Below are 18,882 nucleotides of genomic sequence, written 5' to 3'. Positions count from 1 at the left end.
TGATGTACATATATCAATTTGTATAGGAAGTAAGCTTTAGATGATATAAAGTTGATATTACCACTTGTTCTAGAGGTGCTTTGAAAAAAGTCTTGTGTCAGCAGGGACAGACATTAGACAAATTAATGAGAGTTACTGTTTAAACTTCTCTAAACTATCTTAAAAGGCGAAAGCAAATGTGATGCACTCTGAGTGAAAGCAGGGTGATGTAAGTGAGACACACTTTTAATTTTATTGCCAACATAAACATTAACAGACAAAACAGTATGTACACAGATTCCCAGAGAGACAGTCTTTAGGCAGCTCCAGCAGGGAGGACGCTTGAATACTCCAAGGATAAGCGAATGCCCTGCCTGCACAACGTCTACGCCACGTCTCACGATGACGCACACCTGTAACATACCAGGTCATTAATTTAACAGTGTTGCCTTGGTGAGGTTACTTAGGGTTACAGATGATAATGCCTGCATTCATGTAGATAGGAAACTGATAATAAAATTAAATCAGTATTGAGTAATAATAAAATTAAATTAATATTGAGAAAATTAAAGGGTATAGCATACGTTTTTCAGATTTAATTCTTATACTATCGGTACTGGAATTCCAAGAAATAAACTGACTCATTGTACATCGGAGACACACCCATATGCATGTAACATCAAGGAAAAAGTTCCAAGTAAGCCATTCTCTCCCAAAGAAAATTGAATAGCTTTACCTCGCTCAAGAGGAAAAATTTCGATGGCTTTGCAAATTTAGACCAAAGTAAGAAATTTAATTAATTTTAGTCTTTTCTTCAAACATTTCATTCCACGGAAGGTTCCATTTTGCAATTAATCTATCAAACAATGCTGCATTTAAATGCAATAAAATAATCAACTAGTCTTTTTGATTTTATTGTGCAGTTCACTTGGTAGGATTAGAACACTGAAGACGAATTAGAGCAGTATTAATGCCCTGGACACTTATCCAGTAAGAACTCTATTCATACCTTCGTCTAGTAATCACATTTCAGGGTTTCCTTGGCTCCTATTTATCACTAAAAACGAATGCCAGGAAATATCCATTGAAAACTCAGTGGTCGATTTCTTGCCCCATTTCAGTCCAATTCACAGTATTGCCTATCCCTTATGATCCCGTCATCAATCCAATGCTTAGCTATAATCTTTATTCGTTTCTTCATTAGAAAAACTAATGTTCTGCAACGCTGTGGTTGTCGCATTTTTAACACCCGTAGTCGGTTTCGGTCTCAATGACCATCTTCTGACTGGCTTTTCACATTACCTGTGGCCTTTGGTCTGAAGATGATCGTGCAGACATAAACTGATTACTGGAACAAAAAAAATGTTTTGCGATCTGGACTGCTTTTTATTAAGATATTAAGTGTGATCCTTGTGAATCCTCAATATGTGAAAAAATTATTTTGCATAGTGAATAAGAACGTACATAATGTGGAGTCATCAATACTTATTTGGTACATGGAGAGATATTGGGTGCTGTCTTGTTCTTGTAAGTGATTTTCCTTCCATACTCAAGAACATGAGTTCTTTTGTCTGATGGCGACAGCATAACAGCGAGGGCTAACACGTTTACCTAAATACATTGACAGCGAAAAGAAGGAATTGTATGAGATATACGAAAGTTAATGGGCGTGTTTCTACATCTGAAAGACGATGTCTGTTCCAATTTCGCGCCATATGCATATGAGTGGCACTAGTAGTGCCACTATGAGAAACAAACCAGATTTGATTTAAATACACTTTGTAGCGGTCATGACTGTTATAGTGCACGTCATTTACGACGGCGGTCGAGTTTAGGTTCGTTCTGCGCATCTGACGTCAAAAAACACAGTCAGCCAATGAGCAGAGAACGACGTTGCCAGAGCTCGACTGCAGTGCAGAGCACGGACGAGTGTCTTCAGTTTTAGAAACGTTCAGTCATAAATAAAGTAATTGAACAAAAGCAATGTCTTGATAGCAGACTTCCTTTCATAGAAAGTTTGGAAAAAGCGTTCTTTGTGCCAGTTGCTTCATATTCTATTAATTAATTAAACCAAACAAGCAATAAGCCTCCTAATTCAGGCGATAGCAAGGAAAGGTGTTGATATCACTCTCACGAACCGCTTTTTCGCAATAAAGAACAGCGGTAATTGTTTATTTTCTATTGTACTTCGATGAAAGTTGAGTAATTCATAGTCATCCCAACAGTGTTTGCCGGTATTTTGCGTGATGTTTTACAGTCCTCCAGGATTTCTGTTAAATTACCAGCCGCATTAGCGTAATAGTTAAGGTGTTTTGCTGCCTAGTGAAAGGTTCTGAGTTCAAACCATGTTTGGTGTTTAATATTTTCTTTATTTAAAAACAATATCGAAGTGTCTTACTTCATGAATTATATTCGTTTGAATGTAATTTTTTTAAATACCTAGTTATCGAAGTGTCTTACTTGACGAATTATATTCGTTTGAATGTAATTTTTTTAAATACCTAGTGCTTTGTCTCTTCGTTATAATCATAATAAGTTTTCGGTTTTTCTAATTTTGTCTTCCAATATTTCTTTTCACAGCAATTAAAAACAATGAAAAGGCACACATACAATATTCATGTTATCTGTTTTGTTTGTATATCTTCTCTTCTACAGTCGCTGTTTTACTATTCATATTGAGATATATTCTTTTGCGACAGTATTAAAAGTATTATTTAGAGCAGAATTTCGGCTCGTACGTTGCCGAGCTACTTGATTGTCTGACGCAATTCTTTGCTTCGCTGCTTTGGCAACGTCATCATATTCAATGTTTTCGTCGACTGATCTATGTTTTGGCATGTATTTGCTCTCCGTTGTGGCAAAGACAAATTGTTTGCGCACTGCGCCTCGCTTATAATATATTTTAGTTTCTATGTTTTATTACGTCCACAATTCAGTTTTGTGTACTTTGCCAACTTTGTTTTAATCAGAACACTTTTGAAAAGAGCGAAATGACTGTGGTATAAATAAAACTTTTATTACAGTCGCGAAAGACGGAATATTTCTCAATATTACATGGGGCACCTATCTGGTACATAAATTAATGAGATATTGTTATAAAGTAAATTTTATATGAAATTTAGGTACCTTGTCCACATTTCACTCTCAACATTGTGGCAATTAAAATCGACCATACGGAAAGTATACGCTATGGACCTTTACCTCTACAAACTCTTCAAAATTTCGTGCAATGGTTTACTACATTTAATGCTGCACAATAACTGCGTTGAACATCGAAACAAAATTGAGTCATTTATGGGGGGGGGGGGGGGGGGGGAAGGTATCAGTCAAGAAGATGTGTAAAAATCAAATTTTTGGGCCAAATAGTTTTTGTGAAATCGAATGATAAGTGTGTCAAAGCAGTCGGAACACGATGTATCAGCGCAGTGCAGTGATGACAAAATCGCGCACAGCGCGGAATGCGGGGAGCACGTCTTCGTAGCAGCGAAAGGGTTAATGTGCCCGTGGTGGCTTTACTTCATAAAGTGCGTGCTCCCCCCTAAACGTAACCTTGCGAACTATACTATACTATGGCGCTGCTTCCCTTGGCGCGTGCGTCGTTCGCAACTGGCAACGCAGCAATCTCCCGCGTCTGGGCGGGCATGCGCGAGCCGCCAAGATAAAAGAATTGAACTATAGTTACCAAAGAGATTGGATGTGGTGAGTTGATGTTAATTAGAAATGTCTTTAAGTCAACAAAGACGCCATTATCAATACCTAACTTAGTTTGAACAAGGTCGTGTGATAGGGCTACGAGAAGCTGGACGCCCCTTCTCCGATACTGCAATAAAGACATGGCAGGAATTTCACCATTATACATGATTGCTGGCAGCGGTGGTCACGATAATGTACGGTCGCAAGAAGACCGGGCTCAGGACGGTCATGCGGCACTACCGAGAGGAAAGATCATCGTGTTCGGCGTGTTGCTTCGGCACATCGCACTGAATTTGCAGCAGCAATTTGAGCAGCAGTCTGCACGTCAGTGACACAACGAACTGATACATATCGGTTTGAAGGCGTTGTGGGTTGCATAAAACGTGCAGGTAGGGGCAGCTGAATGGTTCAAATGGCTCTGAGCACTATGGGACTTAACTTCTAAGGTCATCAGTCCCCTAGAACTTAGAACTACTTAAACCTAACTATCCTAAGGACATCACACACATCCATGCCCGAGGCAGGATTCGAACCTGCGACCGCAGGGAATGAGGAGGTTCTGCGCATAATCGAAGAGGAAAGGAATATGTAGAAAACACTCAAAAGGGGAAGGGACAGGATGATAGGACATCTGTTAAGACATCGGGGAATAATTTCCACCGTACTAGAGGAAATGTAGAGGGCAAAAGCTGTAGAGGAAGATAGAGTTCGGAATACATCCAGCAAATAACTGAGGACGTAGGTTGTAAGTGCTACTCTGAGTCGATGAGGTTGGCACAGGAAAAAAAAACGAAGGCAGTCGCCACGTAATTGTCTTTTTGGTGTTGCGGTTGATTCTTTTGCCCTCTCAATACTGAAAGAGACAACTTGTGAGCTGAGTCATACTACTCGTCATTGTTCGCGAAGTGCCTGCATCACAACGGGCCGTTGTGACTGCATCTGACTGGGGTCACTGTGTACTGTCTGTTCGACCTTTTCGTGAGACAACAGATGCGTACGAGACTTGATAACCTTCCACAGGTGTCGCCGATTTTATTTAATCTTACAGTGGGATGCTACGACATTCGGATCACAGATTTACTTCAAGCTTTGTACACTTTTTGTAGCCTATTAGGACAAGGTAATGCGCAAACAGTAAGGCGCACTACTTACGCGATTTCGAGAGTATCGCAAGAGAAATTTTACACGTCAGTGATGTATCGGTGCGTTGTGACCCTGAGCTGGAGGTAATCATGTGATTTGCGCTGAAGCTCCGCTGAATCGAGTCCCTCTCACTCTTTCTTTAAATTTATGTTATTTTCAATACTAGTCATATTACTTCCTACATGTTACACCCGAAAGGTAACGTGATGGAAAGACAGGTGTATTTGCGTTAACTTCTATTGACTTTTAAATATTATTTGCCTTTAAATACTTTTGTTATTACAACAAATATATGCGACTTTTATTTTTATAGGCAAGTTAAAACCTTTATCAAGAGGCTTCAGATTTGTTGATATTTGATTGACAATGAAAGAAAAATTGCTTCTTATGAGGATGCTATTAAAACATTCAATCGTACCTTGCCAATTTTTCGAACCTATAATTACGAAATCTTTGCGTTATATATATGTTTTGCACCAAAACTGGTGGAAGACAGATAAATTTTTCAAAATGTCAACGAGCTCCGTTTTTCCATAGAAACTCTGAAGATTCCTTGCGCCTGCGGGAAAACTGAATTCCTTCGATGTAGTAGACGGCGTTTTAATTTATGTTTTGCCGGTCTACATGAAAAATATCATCCTGCAACTTGTAATGTAGGAAGCACATTCGGCAATTTATCGGACATTACCCTCATATTCTGTCTTATTGCAACTCACTGCATTATTCAGTAAAGTTATTTACATCTTTATTTATCGATGTATGACATGGGCTTTGCAAACCTGACCCTCCTCCATGAAACCTGCGTCGACAGATGGAAGTGTCCAGGTACAAAGCAGTTCGTGGTAGCTTACCCGACTGCAGGTATAAAGGATTTCGGCAATCACAACAAGTGTACATTTTCAGGAAAACTTGGTAATTTTCTTGTCGGTTGCTGTAAATATCATATTTGTTATCATGATAAAAATCAGTAAACAACCAAATAACAATCTAAATTCAATTAAAGTTGTTTTTTCACCATATTACTTTTCAATTATAATATGTGTGACTTAATATGACTAGTGTGAAAAAAATAAAAAACAAAAAAGAATGATACATGAGTGGAAACAATTACTAGTAACAAAATAAAAAGATTCTGAGCAACCAGGAACCAAACTCATATTCTTGTTTCTATTTTTAACTTTTATTCTGTTTTCTATTTTTTATGTGTGTAAGGAAGAAAAATGAACAAAATAAGGCTTCATTTCACTGGGCACCAGAAACAGGGAAGAATCAAGGCCCCAGGGGAACTTAACCAACATTGCCGGCCGCGGTGGTCTAGCGGTTCTAGGCGCGCAGTCCGGAACCGCGCGACTGCTACGGTCGCAGGTTCGAATCCTGCCTCGGGCATGGATGTGTGTGATGTCCTTAGGTTAGTTAGGTTTAAGTAGTTCTAAGTTCTAGGGGACTGATGACCACAGATGTTAAGTCCCATAGTGCTCAGAGCCATTTGAACCATTTTGAACTTAACCAACATTCTGTCGATTAAAAACAAGAAAAAGAATTTTTGCAAAAAACGCTCGATAATACGGGAACCAAAAAAAATGGCTCTGAGCACTATGGGACTTAACATCTGAGGTCACCAGTCCACTAAAACTTAGAACTACTTAAACCTAACTATCCTAAGGACATCACACACATCCATGCCCGAAGCAGGATTCGAACCTGGGACCGTAGCAGTCGCGCGGTTCCGGACTGAAGCGCCTAGAACCGCTCGGTCATCGCGGCCGGCTACTATGGGAACCGCAGTCACTTCTAAATACGCGGTTTCCAGATACTGATATAAGACACGGGAATCAGGGCCGTTCCTTCCATCAACAATGTAGTGAATGTTTTGTTCCAAGTGCCAGTCGATCGTATTCTTTTCCGTCTCAGGAAAAAGGTATACATCCGGAGAAATAATAAATTCACCGGGAAAAGCAGATTCACGCAGTCGCGAAAGAAAAGCCAACTGTTGACAAGTGAGAGTCGATGATCCCGTCCACAACAGACCAGGCCGCTAAGTAATACACCAGTCTGATGTTGATCAGTCAGGCGACAGCCCACGCGAAGAAAACGGTCGCCGGTGAGTATCAAACCATGAATGACCCTATAGCATGAAGAAGCCATCTCAATCGGTAATATAGGTAGACTATTTTGAGACCAGAAAGTTTTCCAGGCCTTTGACGCGGAAGCTACTTCAATAGCGCAGAGGCAAAATGGCTGACCGCCACGGCATAATAAGTCTGCGGCTGCGAGGTTCGTCGTTGAAGGGATGTCAACTCTAAAAAAACCTGACAATTATATTATCGGACATGTCGCAATTTAGGGTTAATCCGCCCAGCACTAGCGGATGGATTCAGACTGACCGGCTGGGGACAGGACAATAAACGACATGTAATGGAATTCGAAGCCTGTGCGCCTGTTACGACATTGCGTCATACAAACAAGGTGGACTCTTTGACTTCAGCATCGGGAAGGCACAATCCTCCGATCTTGTGGGGCCTGACCACCACTTCATACCCAATTCGAAAGATGGTTCGTCGCCACAAGAATAGACCGGATAGTTATTTGAGTCTGCGGTGCATCATCGTGGCAAGCGGAAAGATCTGCGAATGTAATGTACTTTACTGAAAATGTAGGTGTCTAAGACGTGAATTACGTGAATGGGGCTAAGGGAACTGCGTTCGTGCTCAAGAATAGCTCCCTGACCACGCGTCGTGACCTCTCGCCAATTAAGTGCCATCATTTTGGGCTGATTGCGATCTGCTATGATCCCTTAAATATTATAGCGCTCTACAAACGTCTTCCAAGGAATTACCACTTGGTTAAAGCCCCGCAACTGCAGGAACCTGCATTTGTGATCATCAGTGTGGGCGCCAGCCGGGCGACAAAAGGAATCCAAGGTATCCTCGACCCAGAAATGTCGTCGGCATGACGTTATCGGCGTAAGCGTGGACAGAGAATCGTTCTTGCAATATAGTCCAGTCACGTAGTTGCATGAAAATACGCCGAAACAAGGGTTCTAAAAACAAAGATATTCCTTCGGGTATAGCCCATCGGATCTAAATCCGAGGGGGTAAATGGTTCAAATGGCTCTGAGCACTATGGGACTTAACATCTGTGGTCATCAGTCCCCTAGAACTTAGAACTACTTAAACCTAACTAACCTAAGGACATCACACACATCCATGTCCGAGGCAGGATTCGAACCTGCGACCGTAGCAGTCACGTGGTTCCGGACTGCGCGCCTAGAACAGCTAGACCACCGCGGCCGGCGAGGGGGTAAGTTGACCGTTCACAACAACTGGTGCGTGGATGCCAGAGAAAAGATTGGCTACGGCCTGGCATGTGTCGTGAGTAAAATTCAAAGTGGTTAACACACTCATGAGAAAACTGTGACTGGTAGAAACAATTGCCTTGTGCAAGTCGAGAAAAAGCAAAGTCCCGGAGATATTAGTGGTCGCAACCAGGAAACGATATCTCGACATTCGATAATAGAAGTTAGTACCGTGCGTCCAGAAGAGCAGCTTTGATGAAAGGCAATGATTTTGTCGAGCACCTTAGAGAGAGGGATGTTTATGGCTAGAGCAATAGTTTTACTGTCGAATTTCATCAGGTGGAAACCTTGGTTCTTGGGATGAGGACTATTTTACCTTTCTTGAAAGGAGCAGCAAGCGAGACACCCTGTATCACTTCACTGATCTGCGACATTATTGTGTCACCAAAAATGAATAGAAAATACTTTTAGGAATACAATATAGTCGAAGTGACTCTTGTGACAGACCCGGTAACAACATCATATATATCGTACTTAGGAAATCAGGCAAAAGTCGTCATGAAAATTTTCATCCCACACAGTTCAATAACGTAGTTAAAAATCAAAATGAAAACGTCAAGGTAGGGCGTTGACACACCACCATCGGCATTAGTAAGGCATGCAATGCGAACGTGTTTCCTGCGCGCTCCATACGGATAAGACGGTGTAGTGAAGTCAATTCATATTGTAATGCGGATTTTGCCCGTTGTCTGAAATTGTTTTAACTCTATCAGTTTGGCCTGAATTCGATGTACATCCGTAATCCACAGAGGAGCTTGCTGGTTCAATACGGAGTGCTAAATCCTTGGGTCTGCGGGACGTTCGCCGCTCTTACGGCACCAAAACGCGTAAGAGCTTTACGAATTTGTGGCTTGGCTTGCAGTTTCCACCAATCCACAGTAAACGAGTACCGTTCTATAGCACAGGAACACCAAGGGAATGGTCTTGTAGATAGGCTATACCGAGCATCCAGAGAAAACGATACAATTTTACCGGCTACTGCACATAATTAAATGTGACGGCTACAGCACAACGATCAGAAGAAACAAACGCGTATCACGTCAACGTCCACAAGCTTCCTACACACGGAATCAGCAAGGTAAAAGCGATCAAGTTGACTGCTAGAGGTGGCAGTAAAATAAACGTTTCAGACAAGTACAGGATACCGACAAAACCAGAATTAGGAAACTGACCCACCGACCGGACAACACAAATAGAATCACCACCGTAAAGAATATTTGTAGGGGATTTGCAACGTACGTAAATGCGTTTCACTTTGTAGAAAGAAACGCGAACGTTTCATAGAACGACAAGAGCCAGAAGGCGCATAGATGAGAAGCAAAGTAGGATCACAAAAGTTGCATCCTAACCCGTACCATCATCGAGAACTTCTAAATTTCCTAATGGAATTCCTTCTCTATAAAGTAAGGCAGTGTCCGTAGAAAGTTCGGAAGCCACAGTAATAAAGGTCTAGAGCCCAGGAATCGAAAATAATACCAGTAGCAAAGCAGCGAGCCGGAGTTCAGAACCAATCCTTTTAACGTTCAAAGTGAGGAAAGCATATGGTTACGTAGACAACTAAACAGGAAAAAATATTCAAAGTTAGAAAACCATCATAGAACGGAGCTATGTACCAGTATACATAGCAGAATCAACGGACGAAACTGAGGGTGAAGTAGTATGAACATCTCATCCAACTCTTTTTTGTTCTTCCGTGATGAGACTCTCTCAGGCTGGATACGTAGTTTACTGCGGCTCCTCAGAACTACCGCTACCTCATGCGGTTGTGTGGGTGGGTCACGCAGAAATCAGTTTCAGATGCAGAGGGACAGACCTTCGTAACTCACTCGTCGACGGACAGGGACCCGAATATGGAGATTTGCTCAGTAAACACGGGGTGGTTTGCCCTTGGAAATGAATCAAGTTATGCTTATTAAGGGGTTGTGACGTGGAGGTCGTGACAGAAGGCGGTGAAATACTTTGAGAAGATGAGACGACCGGTGAGGTATCCGATAGAAACGAGGGAGCAAGTGGGGCCCTGAAAGAGACTCCGTAACAGGCCGCACCTACGAGGCGGACTGGATGACGGGAGAATCGTCATATGATCTGATCAGTTGCGGAAGCACCCATGACTGTTTCGTCCACAAACTCAGGCAGGAGAAGATGTTCAATGGAGGGCTGCCCGAAGGGAGAGCGAAAAGAACAGGCTCCTCAACTACGTCATCGTCTTTTATTCTGCGACGCTTGCTTTGAATAACCGGGGCCAGTGCTGAGGGAGTGACGGTGTTAATGTTCCGACATGCGGGCAGCAAGGGAAAATAAGGAGCATTGTCTTTCAAAGATCCACTTTGATCCTCAATAACCGGGGTTGGTTCAGCTGCAAGACTCTATCATCCTGATTTGGGTTTTGCGTGATTTCCCTAAATCGGTTCAGGAAAATGCCGGGATGGTTCGTTTGAAAGGGCACAGCCGACTTCCTTTCCCATCTTTCGCTAATCCGATGAGACCAATGACCTCGCTGTTTGGTCTCTTCCACCAAATCAAACCAACCAAACCAAAACTACATCCAGAAATAAAACTGAAAAACGAAGAAAACGGCAGTTCAAGAAATCAAGTATCCCTAGGACTACGTTCAAGCCTCCCATGGTTTTTCGGAACACGCTGATAACGCAGAAATCTGTTTCAGTGATCTGTACGAGTCGAGGACATCGACATATCCTGTTCTGGCAACGATGTAGAAATGAATCTCTATGCAGGAATGGAGTAAGTGGGGTTATGTTATGGTAAGTATGATCTCGAGGCTGGCTCTGTATTTGCCACAACTCACACTAGTATAGAAAATGTCAAAAGTGCAATAACGATCAGGATCTCGACGCTGGTGAGACATTAGACTCTCTCTACTGCACGCGAATATCGGTAAACCTGGAGGCCTCATATGCAAGCAACAGGATTGAGGGTGCTGAACGTGTTTCATCCAAAAACCATGAGGTAATAAATATACAGAAGACAGTCTGGCCAAAGCGGAAGCCGTCTTCATACAAGCATTCACGAAGTTTGGAAAAGCTGTACTCTAACGACAAACATAGCCGTATTTCACAAAATGTTCGATAATTTGGCGTAAGAGTCGTAGATAAACAGGAAATACAGTTCGTGTTCAATTGTTAATTTTCTGTTTCATTCCTCTGGCGTAACATTCGTGTGTTGCACTGATATATTGTGAAAATGGATAAGACTGTGCGTGAATACGAAGAATCTGTATGAGTGGTCTAGACACTTACACATGTATGAAGATTCATTTAAATTTGAACGAAAACTGCTTCCTATCTTTCTATATTTCAAGTAAGACTAGATAGTAAATTTTGACAAAATAATCAATAAATCTTTGAAGATGTTTATACTGGGCGTTCATAAATTCTCGGTATCATTTTAAAAAAAATCATAATTTGAAAGTATTAGAGAAAGAGAATTGTGGTTCACTTTAAAAGTTTTAGCAGATCTCAAACTTTTTCTGCACGTAATTTCTTGCAGATTTGACTTGGAATGTATAAAATTAGCGACAGATCAGGAGAAGGCGCAGTGTGTGGTCTGATACGGAGAAACCCAATCAATGATAACGGCACTCCGAAATTATCTACATCATTGTGGGAAGGGACCACAGCCAAAAACAAGTATAACGAGGTGCTTCAAAAACACTGAAGAGACAGGCAGTGTCGTGATGGTACCATCACATAGCCTCCGCTGTCACTCTCTCTATGTCCAACCACTCGACTTCTCTTTGTGAGATTACGTCAAGGATCACTTGTGAACAGACCCAGTCAACGACACTGATAACTTTTGTGCACGGATCAGTGAAGCGATCAGAAATGTCGATGCTGCCATACATAAGCACAATTCCAATATCGCCTTGACTTTCTATGAGCGACGAGTGGGACAAACACTGAAATTCTGGCATAATAGAAAAATATTTCAGAACTGCTGAACGTTATACAACTAATCATGACCTTCTGTCTTTAATAGTTACCAAATTATAGTCTTCTGAACTGATAGCAGGACTTCATGGACACGCTATATATTGTTATTTTAAACAAATACTTTTTATTGTGAGCAAGTAAGAAGTGACTCACGTCTTCTGATGTTTATTTGTTTCGCCAAGTTAAGAAATTCATTAGTACGACACACTTCTCGGAATATTTCGAGTACTGCATCATCGAAACGATTGCATCAAGACCAACAGACTTTTAAGTAGTCAGCTGTCACCCACAGTATTAAAAATGATGTTATCGTAAACACGAAATGCACCAAAATTAACCGGAAAGATCAGTGCCTTGATAAACGTAAATTAAATTTAATTTCCATCACATATTGAGCGGAAAATACACTCTAAGGGAAAAGAAAACGATGTGTCACGCAGGAGTTATCCACGCAGGAGTTATCTGAAAGAGCAAGAAACCGGTAGATGAGATGTATATGTACAGATAATCCAATTATTACAATTTTAGAAAAACTGAATGCTCAGTTGGTAGAGCACTTGCCCGCGAAAGGCAAAGGTCCTGAGTTCGAGTCTCGGTCAGGCACACAGTTTTAATCCACCAGGAAGTTTCATATCAGCGCACACTCCGCTGAAGAGTGAAATCTCATTCTGGAAACTGAATGATTTGTACGAAAAAATAGAGCTTCACAAATTGGACAAATCTATAACCTTTAGTTCCACCTCTGGCCCTTATACTAACAGTTATTCGGCTTGCCATTGAATGACAGAGTTGTTGGATGTCCTCATGAAGGATACTGTGCCAAATCCCATCGAGTTGGCTCATTATATCGTCAAAATTCTGAGATGAGTGGAGGGCCGAGGCCATGATGCTCCATTTTTTCTCAGCTGGGGAGAGATACACTGACCTGGCTGGCAGAAGGTAGGTTTTGGTAAGCACGAAGACGAGCTGTAGAAACTCGCGCTCAGCGGCCGGGCACCACCTTGCTAGGATACAAGATCAGGATGGCTTGCCACAAAGGACAACAAAACTGCGCGTAGAATAGCATCGACGTACCGCTGTGATGTAAGGGTGCCGCGGATTACAACCAAAGGGGTCCTATTGAAAAGAAATGTCACCCATAGTTGTTGGGCTGTGTGGCGGCTGTCAGTAGTATCTCTCCCAGACACGTCTCTGCTGGTCATAGGGGCTCAGTTCGAAGCGGAAGTGATCACTGAACACAAATCTACTCCAGTCAGTGACGTTACAGGCCGAAGACGTGACTGGAGACGTCCTGGACAGCGGTGGGACATCAGCCTGCGAGTCGCCCTCCATAAGGCTCGACAACCAATAGTGACGGTCTGGGGTGCCATGCACTATCAATGCAGGACCCTTTGGTTGTCAGCCGCGGCACTCTTACAGCACAGCGGTACGTCGACGATATTCAACGCGCAGTTTTGTTCATGGTAAGCCATCCTGGGCTTACATTTCAGCAAGATAATATCCGCCCGCACAGCCAGAGTTTCTACGCCACGGACGCATCTACAAACATATCCTGCAAGCTGCCGTATTGTGCATAACAGAGTGTACCATGCACTTGTTCCTTTCCTCTTCCACTTGCAGACAGAGCGAGAAAAAACGACTGTCTATATGCCTCCCTACGTGTCCCAATTTCGCTTGTCATATTTCGTGGTCCTTATCTGAAAAGTACGTTGGTGGCAGCATATTCGTTCTGCAGTCAGGTTCAAATGCTGGTCCTATAAATATAACTAAATGGTACTATTGTAATTTGTAATTCCAAGTACGCTACTAAGTCTGATTGTTGCTATTTTACAACAGGCCTATTTCGGCTGAATTGTCATCATCAGGTTATTTGTAAGTAAATAGTACATAATTCTGGTACAACATTTTTAACTTTGTAGGTGATTCTCATACATATTTCATTTTTATATATCTTTTACATAGTCTAATGGTTTTGGTATCCATGCGATATTCGTGGCCGGTCACTCTCGATTTGTTTGTTAGCTACGTTCCGTTGGTGATACTCTACTAGTAATTTTTGGTTTTCACCTTATTCGACTTATTACTTTATGCGGTTGTCATATTATGTTCTTTAGATCTGCATTTTTGTGACAGCTTGTTTTACAGATAATCCAGCGATATAGTATGGCTACATGCAGTACTGTTTATCCACAATTTGCATGTCGTTATGCCATCGTTGGATGATGTCATTGTAATCTATTTTCGTAAACGGATAACACCAGCGGAACGAAACTAACAAGCAAATAGACAATGACAGAACACCGTTGTCGCTTGTATATTGAAATATAATGAAATTCATTTAATAATTTACCTATAAAATAGAAATAACGTACCAAAAGTATCTATCATTGATTACACAGAACATAATCGCAATTCTGCCGAAACAGATCATTTGTAAAATAAAAGCAGTCAGACTTAGCAAGCGTATCTCGAATCATTAATTATAATTAAAAGCTTCACAAAAGACGTATACTACGCGACGGGCCCAGAATACAAATTTATTAGTACTGTTCCGGAAAAAGAACGTCTTCTCTCCAAAGATTCCAACTTGAGTTTGCGAAGCAACTCCGTAATACACACGTGTTTATCAAACCTACCAATAACAAATCTAACAACCAGCCTCAATTGTTCTGAAGTCTTCCTTTAATTCGAACTGGTGGGCACTCCAAACATTCGAACAGTACTCAAGAATGTGTCCCACAAATAGTCTATATGTGGTGGGAAAACCTTACTTTTCTAGAAGTCTCCCAATAAAACGAAGTCGACTGTTCCCCTTTCCTATTGCCGTTCTTACATTATCGTCCCACTTCATAATATCGCTTTGCAACGTTACCCTAAATATGGTTTATTCGAACATTACGATACAGTTTTTGGTGCTCACATGCATTAATTTACATTTTTCCACATTTAGAGCAAGCTACTATTCATAAAACCAAACAGAAATTATGTCCAAATCATCCAATTTTCCCATAGTCACTAAACGACGACACCTTACCGTACGCCACAGTATCATGAGCAGTCAGCCTCGCAGTGCTGCACATCCTTTGTGTGCTGCTCATGCAGTGTGCCAGAACATATATGTACAGGGTTATTACAAATGATTGAAGCGATTTCACAGCTCTACAATAACTTTATTATTTGAGATATTTTCACAATGCTTTGCACACACATACAAAAACTCAAAAAGTTTTTTTAGGCATTCACAAATGTTCGATATGTGCCCCTTTAGTGATTCGGCAGACATCAAGCCGATAATCAAGTTCCTCCCACACTCGGCGCAGCATGTCCCCATCAATGAGTTCGGAAGCATCGTTGATGCGAGCTCGCAGTTCTGGCACGTTTCATGGTAGAGGAGGTTTAAACACTGAATCTTTCACATAAGCCCACAGAAAGAAATCGCATGGTGTTAAGTCAGGAGAGCGTGGAGGCCATGACATGAATTGCTGATCATGATCTCCACCACGACCGATCCATCGGTTTTCCAATCTACTGTTTAAGAAATGCCGAACATCATGATGGAAGTGCGGTGGAGCACCATCCTGTTGAAAGATGAAGTCAGCGCTGTCGGTCTCCAGTTGTGGCATGAGCCAATTTTCCAGCATGTCCAGATACACGTGTCCGGTAACGTTTTTTTCGCAGAAGAAAAAGGAGCCGTGAACTTTAAACCGTGAGACTGCACAAAACACGTTAACTTTTGGTGAATTGCGAATTTGCTGCACGAATGCGTGAGGATTCTCTACCGCCCAGATTCGCACATTGTGTCTGTTCACTTCACCATTAAGAAAAAATGTTGCTTCATCACTGAAAACAAGTTTCGCACTGAACGCATCCTCTTCCATGAGCTGTCGCAACCGCGCCGAAAATTCAAAGTGTTTGACTTTGTCATCGGGTGTCAGGGCTTGTAGCAATTGTAAACGGTAAGGCTTCTGCTTTAGCCTTTTCCGTAAGATTTTCCAAACCGTCGGCTGTGGTACGTTTAGCTCCCCGCTTGCTTTATTCGTCGACTTCCGCGGGCTACGCGTGAAACTTGCCCGCACGCGTTCAACCGTTTCTTCGCTCACTGCAGGCCGACCCGTTGATTTCCCCTTACAGAGGCATCCAGAAGCTTTAAACTGCGCATACCACCACCGAATGGAGTTAGCAGTTGGTGGATCTTTGTTGAACTTCGTCCTGAAGTGTCGTTGCACTGTTATGACTGACTGATGTGAGTGCATTTCAAGCACGACATACGCTTTCTCGGCTCCTGTCGCCATTTTGTCTCACTGCGCTCTCGAGCGCTCTGGCGACAGAAATCTGAAGTGCGGCTTCAGCTGAACAAAACTTGATGAGTTTTTCTACGTATCTGTAGTGTGTCGTGACCATATGTCAATGAATGGAGTTACAGTGAATTTATGAAATCGCTTCAATCATTTGTAATAGCCCTGTATATAGAGAATAAGAGCGATCCTATCACACTTCCCTGGGGCGCACCAGACGATGCCCTCGTCACTTATGAACATTCGCCGTCCAGAAAAACGTACTGAGTTGTATTACCTAAGAAGTCTTCGAGCTAGTGACGTATCTGGAAACCTATTCCGTATCCTCCTACCTTTGTTAACAGTTTGCAGTAGCGTACCGTGTCAAACGCTTTCCAGAAGTCTAGCACTATGAAATCTGAATGTCTCCGTCCATCTCTAGTTCGCAGGATAACATCTCACTGAAGGACAAGTTGAGTTTCGCACGAGTAGTGCTTTCTAAATCAGTGCTGATTTGTTGACGTAAGGCATTCCGGCTAATGGAAATTTATTATATTCGAAATCACAATGTGTTCAAGAATTCTACAAAAGACAGATTTTAAGGATCTTGATCTGTAATTATGCGTGTCTGTTTTTTTACCCTTCTTATATACAGTAACCTGTGTTTTCTTTTCCAGTCACTTGGGACTTTGATCTGGATGAGAGACTCGCGATAAATACAAACTAAGTAAATGGTCATTGATTACTCTCCGTAAGCCGAATGCAGGACGGTGGGGCAGTATTACGCTACGGCTGACATTCACATGCACTTGCTTATGGCCTGTGATAGTAATCGCACCAAGAGACATGTGGTCAACGTCAAAATTATTGCAGATCACTACTATTCCTCCATGCTTGTTGTCTTCCCAGACTGCGATGGCAGTTTTCAGCAGGATGTTACTGTCACAAGACCATAATCCTGCTACAGTGATTTGAGGAGCATAATAGTGAACTTCCTTCGATTTATTGCCACCAAATATGCCTGATCTGAATCCAGTGGAACAGATGTGGAATACTATCTGGGTCCAAGCTCCACGCCCAGAAAACGCCAGCCCTTATTAGTTTACGAGAAATGTGTCCCCGTGCATCGACATCTAGTTTCACGTGCTTCCGGAGACCTACCAAGAACTAGTCCAAGGTATGTGACTCAGAATAGCCGCTATATGTCGTTCCAAATGTGGACCAACACGCTATTAAGTAAGTGGTCATAATGTTTTGGATCGGCAGTGTAAATCATCTGTATTATCTGTTATGTCCTAGCCAGTAATGCCACCCGAGCCCGCTGCCAAAAGGTTGGCAGCATCAAAGTTCGGACGCCGTCCGCATAAGCAGCGCCAGCGATACAGGAAATCGCCGCAAGTCTGCGCGCGCCACCGCTGGCTTCTGGCTTCTTAAGCGCTGGAGTCGCGAGCGCTAGGACAGTTCTGGATTCGCCGCTCAGTTGTATACTCGCCACCGAATTGTGTACTTGCTAGTCAGTTGTGTGTTCATCGCAGCAGAGTTGTTGTTTGTCGTCAGCCGACGCTGACCTAGCCGCTCCGACTCGAACTAGACAGATTTCTGTAGACACTGAGTTCACTACTGTGTTTCTGTATCTTCATTAATAAAGATAAGTACCGACTTTTATTTAATCAGAGTGTTTGGGGTTTCATCTTTCTGTTTACTGTTCCAGCGGACCGGTCGGCCCGCTAATAAAAGTGTGGCGGTGACTTCGTAAGCCATTTCTACAGCCAAGTGTTTGTCGCAACGAACACCGCCACAAAATTATCCATTACTCAACCACATCTGGGTAAAGATATAAATAAAATTTGCAGACAAAAATTTCCTTTATAATCTACCCTTTAAACAGATGCTTTTATGTAACGAAAGTAACTTTAGAAACCTATTGAAACATGATAGCTGCTTTGAAATTACGTTTAGTCCATGTCATAATTTAACAGCTGATATTTTTTTCCCTAAGCAAGAATTAAGTTCATCACAATCATGGAATTGGAAAGCTACAGAATAACTTTCTAAACCATCAGCACGTAGCCAGAGAAACATTTGAAAGATGCATTTGGCTATTTCATTTATAACATGCTGGTATTACATATCACGGTTCGCATTGTATGTGAACTGTGGAAGAAGCAGCAAAGGAAACTATTTACATTTTTATTGGTAATCAGGGTACTGAGTATCGTAATACCCAACTCCTAAGCAATCGTTGTGCTAGGGTGACCTTATAGCTCCAACGATACTCACCAATTCCACAGGAGGACGAAGGCATTGTGGGAAACTCAAGTGCCACTGTGTGCAGATGACACATGGCAGATGACACTGGGCTGTGGCATCTCGGGGATTCCCCGCTACCTTCTCACGACGTCTGGCGGAGACAGTGGGAGGAGGCCATAGGTGAGATCTGGGCGCGTCTCTTGACTGTGTGGCGCTGCTCTGGAAGGAAACCGACACG

At 42.2% G+C, this 18,882-nt stretch overlaps 1 long non-coding RNA gene across 1 annotated transcript in view; it reads right to left on the bottom strand.

The window, feature by feature from the left end:
* Positions 1 to 209: 209 nt before the first annotated feature.
* LOC124709108 overlaps positions 210 to 18,882 on the bottom strand; it is a 29,800-nt gene continuing 11,127 nt past the window's right edge. Inside the window, exons 2-3 of the long non-coding RNA XR_007005387.1 lie at positions 18,675 to 18,863; positions 210 to 392 (exon numbers count right to left, since the gene is read on the bottom strand). This is a non-coding gene — a long non-coding RNA (uncharacterized LOC124709108). The remainder of the gene's footprint in view (positions 393 to 18,674; positions 18,864 to 18,882) is intronic.

This window comes from Schistocerca piceifrons, chromosome 7 (genome assembly GCF_021461385.2).
Source record: "Schistocerca piceifrons isolate TAMUIC-IGC-003096 chromosome 7, iqSchPice1.1, whole genome shotgun sequence".
NCBI classification, from domain to species: domain Eukaryota; kingdom Metazoa; phylum Arthropoda; class Insecta; order Orthoptera; family Acrididae; genus Schistocerca; species Schistocerca piceifrons.
The sequence above is the reverse complement of the archived record's forward strand: the minus strand, read 5'-3'. Positions and strand labels throughout refer to the sequence as shown.